Source organism: Marmota monax, unplaced genomic scaffold, assembly GCF_021218885.2.
Source record: "Marmota monax isolate L192 unplaced genomic scaffold, Marmota_monax_Labrador192_F-V1.1 WCK01_AAM20220418_F8-fsc00160, whole genome shotgun sequence".
NCBI lineage: Eukaryota > Metazoa > Chordata > Mammalia > Rodentia > Sciuridae > Marmota > Marmota monax.
In genome coordinates, this window is record NW_026694183.1 from 1,118,971 (window position 1) to 1,125,749 (window position 6,779).

Sequence of the window (6,779 nt, forward strand, 5' to 3'; positions counted from 1 at the left end):
TCAGTTACCCTGGGCTCTGCCCCAGCCTCAGGTGAGGAGAAGGCAGGGTTTCTGTGGAGTTGAAGCACCCTGCTTTGCACCACAGCTCTGGCCCGCGCCCTGCAGTTTCCTGCTCATTCTTTGGTTGGTCCCTCCGCCCAACACCAACACTTTGTTTTGTTTTGGTTTTTTGGACTGGGACTGGAAGCCAGGGACCTTTAACCACTGAGCCACATCCCCAAGCCTTTCTATATTTCATTTAGACACAGGGTCTAACTAAGTTGCTTAGGGCCTTGCTAAGTTGCTGAGGCTGCTTTTGAACTTGTGATTCTCCTGCTCAGCCTCCCGAGCAGCTGAGATTACAGCCATATGTGTCCTCTAAAATTTATAGGTTAAAACATTTTAAAAAATATTTTTAAAGTTGTCGAGGGACATTTGTCAAATTAATTTATTTATTTATAATCAGTACTGCGCGCGACTCAAACCCAGGGTCTCGCACGTGCTGGGCCAGGCCTCTACCACTGAGCTACAACCCCAGCCCCATGTAGGTTGAAATCTGAATCTCCCAGATGAGGTCACTAAAAGGTGGGCCTAAGTCCTGATGGATCTGCCCTCACTAATGGGGTTAATGGCCTTGTGAGAGCCAGGAGGGTGTGTGCCACCCCTTCTTCCTGTGAGGACACAGTGAGAAGATGCCAGCTACACAGCAGACACTGAACCCCCTGGTGCCAGGATCTTGAACCACACTTCCTGGACACAGAAATGTGAATAATTAATTTCTGGTGTTTATGAATCACCGAGTCTCGAGTATTTAGCTACAGGAGCCCAGTTGGATTAAGACAGTTGTTCTTCTCTTTTATTACTGTTTGTACTGTTTTTGTTGCAGGAGGTAGACTGGACCTCAGTGGTGGAAGGAGAGTCCAAGCAAGAGAGAAGCTGTGCTCAGCTCCAGCAGATCCATGCCCTGGGGAATAGCTCGTCTTCCCATTGCTGAGGAAAGTTGTCTTCCCATACCATTCCAACAGACTTCACAATATTGACATGTTGGAAATGAATTGATAGTTAATAAGTTTAAAACTATGGCATGTGTGATTTTTTAATGAACAGCGATCACTATGAAAATGCTAATCCAAACTACAATGAGCCTGTAATCCCAGAGACTCGGGGAGGCTGAGGCAGGAGGATTGCAAGTTTGAGGAGAGCCTCAGCAACTTAGCAAGACCTGTCTCAAAGTTAATAAAAATGACTGGGGTTGTGGTTCAGTGGTAAAGCACCCCTGGGTTCAATCCTCAGGACCAGAAGCAAAAGCAAAAGACAAGAAACAAAACGACAGCAACGTGACACTTCACGCTCTTTGAAATGGCTACTAGAAAACCAAACCAGAAAACAACAGGTGTTGGTGAGGATGTGGAGAAATTGGAACACTTGTTTGGGAATGTGAAGTGGTCCAGCCACTGGGGAAAATGATACAGCAGCTCCCTGCCCCGCCCCAAATAAATACAGAACTACATGATTCAGCAACTCCACTTCTAGTAGATACCCCCCTCCACGTTGAAAGCAGAGGCTCTAACAGGTATTTGTGCACCAATGTTCATAGCAGCATTCTCTATGATGGCCAAAGCATGGAAGCTACCTGAGTGACCACTAGTGCTTCAAAGAATCAGCTGAAGGTGCACACACAACAGGACCTAGTACCAAGCCCTAAAAGCCCCAGTGCAGGCTCCAACATAGATGATTCTGAAGACACCTTGGGAAAGGACCAGTGTCTCCTTCTACTCATAAGGGCTGTGCAGCCAGACCCACAGAGACAGCAGGAAGAAGAGTGGCTGCCAGAGGCCCAGGGGAAGGGAACTGGGTGTTGGTTGGTCACAGGTGCAAAGTCGCAGTTTGAAGATGAGAACATTCTAGTTGCCCAGGAAGTGAATGTATTGAATGCCACTGAATAATACACACAAAAAAAAGTTGTGAAAAGGGTAAATCTTAGGTTATGTATATTTCCCCAAGTAAAATATTTTTATAGATACTGTAATTCAAACAAAATAAAAACAGAACCTAGGTATCCTACCTGATGGAAGCCAGCTTGAAGGAGGGACGTCATAACACCTAGGCTGTCCCTCAGCTCAGCCTGTTCCCTCAAACTCCCCCCCCCCCACTGCTGACTTCCAAGCCTTCATAATTGTCCCCTGCTGCATGGACTCCACTCTTATTCTGGAATGCTCCTAGAGGCACCTGCTCACCTGGTTGCCAGGAGTCTAGGACTTTGGGCTACACTGCCTCTGTCCTCCACAGCGGGGAGCCCTGCAGTTGGCAACATTGCCTTATCCAGCATCCTATCAGTTTCCTCTTCAGCTCAGCCTCCCAAATCCTTCACATCCAAAATCACCATTGATGATTCCATCTCATACGAATCTCACGTCAATAAAAATACCATATACCTATGTATGGACTCTCTCGGAGATCAACTCCATCACCATTCTTGCATGTGAAAATGGCTGCTGCTTGGGCCCCAGTTCAGTGATTTGGGTTCCTTTACATTTGATGGGCATTCTGCCCTGAAGCAGGCTAGTCTGGCCTCCTCCCCACCCGGGGCCCAGCTCTCCTGATAGAGGATATGGGGTAATTTCCTTCTCTGCCTCTTTATCCGTGCCTTGTGGTGTCTGGTTGCAACTTCCTCTCCCTTCACCCACTCCATTTTTTTCTCACTCCTAGTGCACAGGATAGGTATGGGCCTATGGGCATAAGACTCTTTGAAAGACCTAGATGCTCCTTCAGGAAGTGTGCCTCTAGTTTTGGGCAGGACTCAGGCTGGAGAAGCTGGGGGTGGGGGTTTGAGGCTGACCCTGCAGGGTTTGAAGCTCCCTCCGCCTGTCTTTGGCTGTTCCCCTGCACAGCTGTTTCCTTCCCTCTGTTTCTAGCAGTTTGGGTTGCATGTGTCAATCAGAACTTGCAACTAGTGGGAGTTGATGCTAGTGTGCTATGGCTGTCCCCCCTGGAACTCATGTGGAAGTGGAACCCCACTGTGGGATAGGAAGAGGTGGGGCGGGCCCTTGAAGGGTGCTGCGGGCTCTGCCCTCCCTGTGGATTCCCGAGCTGGTGGATGGACAGGTTATCTGGAGATGGGTCTGCTGTAACAGCCAGCTTGGGTCCTGTCTCTCACCAGATGCCACTGCCACTTCAAGACTCTGGCAACAAGAAGGCCACCACAGAGACGCGGCCCCTTCCCCATGAAGCAGAACCATGAGCCCAGCCAACCTCTCTTCTTCATAGCTCGCCCAGTCCCTGGCACTGTGCTGTTAGCACCAGAAAACGGACTACGACAGTTAGGACGTACATGCTGCTGGGGAACCAGACTGACCTCATCCTACTTCACCTAGCCATGCATTTTGGATACACTGTGACACATATGTCCTGAATCCTAAATTGTCACTTTCATACTTAACACTGGCTTTGAGCTGGTTGTCTTCCCAGTTCCCCTTCTCTGCATCCAGATCTCTACTCTATTTTCTGTCCTTCTCTATCATCTCTGCTGAGGTGTGTGATGGTTCCTGTGGCTAAGGAATCTATCCAAGTTCTCTGTTGTCCTATTGGTCAATTCCCGTGTCAATACAACACCTTCACAGCTTTTATAGTGTAAGCAATCGTGATATCTCGCAGAGCTACTCACTGTTCTTCATAATTCCTTGGCATACTGGGACATTTCTACTTCAACATAAAGTTTACAATACAGTCATGAGTTCCCCGCAAGTCCTCGAAGGATGTCATGATGTAATGTGGTGATTCTCGTGATTGATCTGGGTGAGGTGATGTTTCTGTAATGTTGTTTCCAAACCCATTAACGTGACATATTTTCAGTTTCTTTGCACCTTGAATGTCCTTAGTACAGGTGATCTAATTCCTCTATAGAGGTGGTGACACCATGGTTTTGTTAGGTAAGCCTCTAAGTGCTTAGATATGTTCTAGTTTTATCATAATTCTTGATATGTTAAGTAAATTGAGGCCCCAAATAATCATTTTTTGCATTTTATTTATTTATTTTACAATAGAATGCATTTTGACCCATTGCACACAAATGGAGCACACCTTCTCATTCCTCTGGCTGTCCTTGGTGCAGAGCCACCCCAGTAGTGTGATCATACATGTATAGGGGTAGTAATTGAAAGAATTCCCCATGCAAAGACACTTCGCTGGGAGAATTCCAATTTTATTGCAAAAAGCTTATATAGAACTAAGGGGGAGATGGTAGGGCTTAGATAAATGGCAGGCAACCCGTTTATTGGCAAGTTCTTCCAGATATCAGCTCCGGAGCCCAGGAATTAGTTCTCACTGGGGCTAAGGTTCCCCGCCAGCGAGATTTGAAATTGGCGCTGGCGGGAGAGTTCACACGGGCGGGAACTTTTCGGGCCACTGCAGAAAAGAAGAAGGTAGGAAGAAGAGGTCCTTAGGCGCCATGTTGGGTTTTTTTCTCTGGGGTATGGCTGCCGTTTATACTTTTCCCAACAGTAATGTGCTGAGAGCCATTGCCAAGTAGGTATGATGCATGGCATGACCCAGGTCATTTGCAGTGACATTGCATGTAAGGTGACCTTGCTCAAGGACCAGGGCGGATCCAGGTTTAGGGTGTATCCTGCTGGGATTAGGGAGTATCCCGCTCCTTGGGTTTAGGGCGGTTCCAGGTTTAAGGTGTACCCTGCTGGGAATAGGGCGTATCCTGCTGCCTCAGGCCCGCCTGCTCCTTGAGTTCCCTTTGAGTTCTCCGGGATTCAGAGAGTATTTGGGATTCAGAGCCCTGTGGAGTACGTGGATTTCCCCAGAACGTGATTGTAGAGTGCCGATGTGAGTTCGGGAATAAAGAATTGCTGTTTGAATCTACAAGGCTGTGAGTGGCTAGTGATTTTGTGCCCAGCCAGACTGCGGCAGTAATGTCTGTCTCATTCTATTGCCCTTCCCACACCCACAGTCTCACCCCTCCCCTCACTCCCCTCTGCACAAACCCAAGTTCCTTCCTTCTTTCCTAACCCTCTCCCCACTATGGATCAGCATCCACTTATCAGAGAGAACAATAGGCCTTTGGTTTTGGGGGACTGGCTTATTTCACTTAGCATGATATTCTCTAATTCCATCCATTTACCTTCAAAGAGGCACAATATAATCTTTTTTAAAAAATTTATAGTTGAGTACCAATGGAGTGCCTTTATTTTTGTGGTTGTTTATTGTATGTGGTGCTGAGGATCAAACCAAGGGCCTCACGCACGCTAGGCAAACGCTTTGCCACTGAGCTACAGCCCCAGCCCCAAAATATATAATCTTAAAGAATTCTATTTTTTTTTTGTTTTTAGAGCCAACAGCAGTTCCTGAGCTGGGCAGCTCCAAAGCAAAGTGCTTTGGGCTCCACGGAGGGAATGCAAGGGTGGCATCTGGGGGACAGACACAGAAGACAGCAAACCTCCCTGAGGCCACAGTTGTCCAGCTGACTTTGTGGATCTATCAAAGGTCCCTTAATGAGTGTTGGCCAGCTCTGACCTTCTTCACAGCAAATAGCTCAAACTTTGCTTTGCAACCCCACACCAAGGGGGGCTCAGGTCAGTGACAGGCAGAGCTGGTTTCAATGGCTCGGGATCCTTCAGACCTGGTCCCTGCTTGTGGCTTCCTCCCACAGACACTACTGCCAACAGCAGCGTTCACAAGATCCCATCTCTGTTATTCCTGTGATACGGAAATACACTTAATTTCTGTAGTTAGACTAATCTCTGGCAGCTTCGCTGACTCCCCTCTTAAGCCCCGAGTTCATCTGTATGCACTCTGGGGTTTTTCTGTCTGTGCAGTCACATCCTTCATGAAGAAAGTCGTCTTCTTGTCTTTCTGCATTTTCATGGGTGCCCTATGGTTGTACATAGTGATGGGATTCCTTGTTATATATCCACTCATGCACACAAAACAACAATAAAATGAGGCCAACATCACCCCCAGCACTTCCCCTGTCCCTTTCCTCTGCTCATCTCCCTATGGTTTTCATGAGATACACCCCAACTGTCTTTTCCTTTTTCCTCTCTAGCTTTCACATATAAGGAAAAACATGTGACCTTGACCTCCTGGGTTTGGCTTACTTTGCTTAACATTAACATGGTCTCTAGTTCCATCCATTTTCCTGCAAATGACATGATTTCACTCTTCTTTATGGCTGAATAGCACTCCACTGTGTGTATAGGGCCATATTTTCTTACCATTCACCCATTATTGGACACCTAGGCTGCCTGGCTGGTTCCATAGTGGGGCTATTGTGACTTGTGCTGCTATAAACATGGGAGTGCATGTATTGCTGTAGTTAAGACGACAAATTCCTCAGGATAAAAACCAAGGAGTGGCCTAGCTGGGTCATATGGTGGGTCCATGCCTAGTCTTTGGAGGAAACTCCATACTGATTTCCACTAAGACAGCAAAAGTCTTCCTTTCATCCACATCCTCTCCAGCATTTATTATTGTTACAATTCCTGATGACCACCACTCTGACTGGTGTGTATGAAATCTCAGTGTAGTTTTAATTTTTTTTTCTATTCTCAATTCTTATATCTTTTACTTATTTTCATGCCTTAGGACCTGATGCTGCTGTTCCATTTGGCGTGATGTTTGCTGAAGACACCTTTTAACTTGTCGGGGGAAATTGCTCTTGTTCCCAGCTGGCTCTAATTTATCATGAAGGCGTTTGAAATTTCCAGTGTTGATCTTTTTATCTCTTCAGATTTAATGAGCTAAGGGTCATATGAAAACAGAAAGAGATTGTGTGTCTGTGTGTGTGTGTGTGT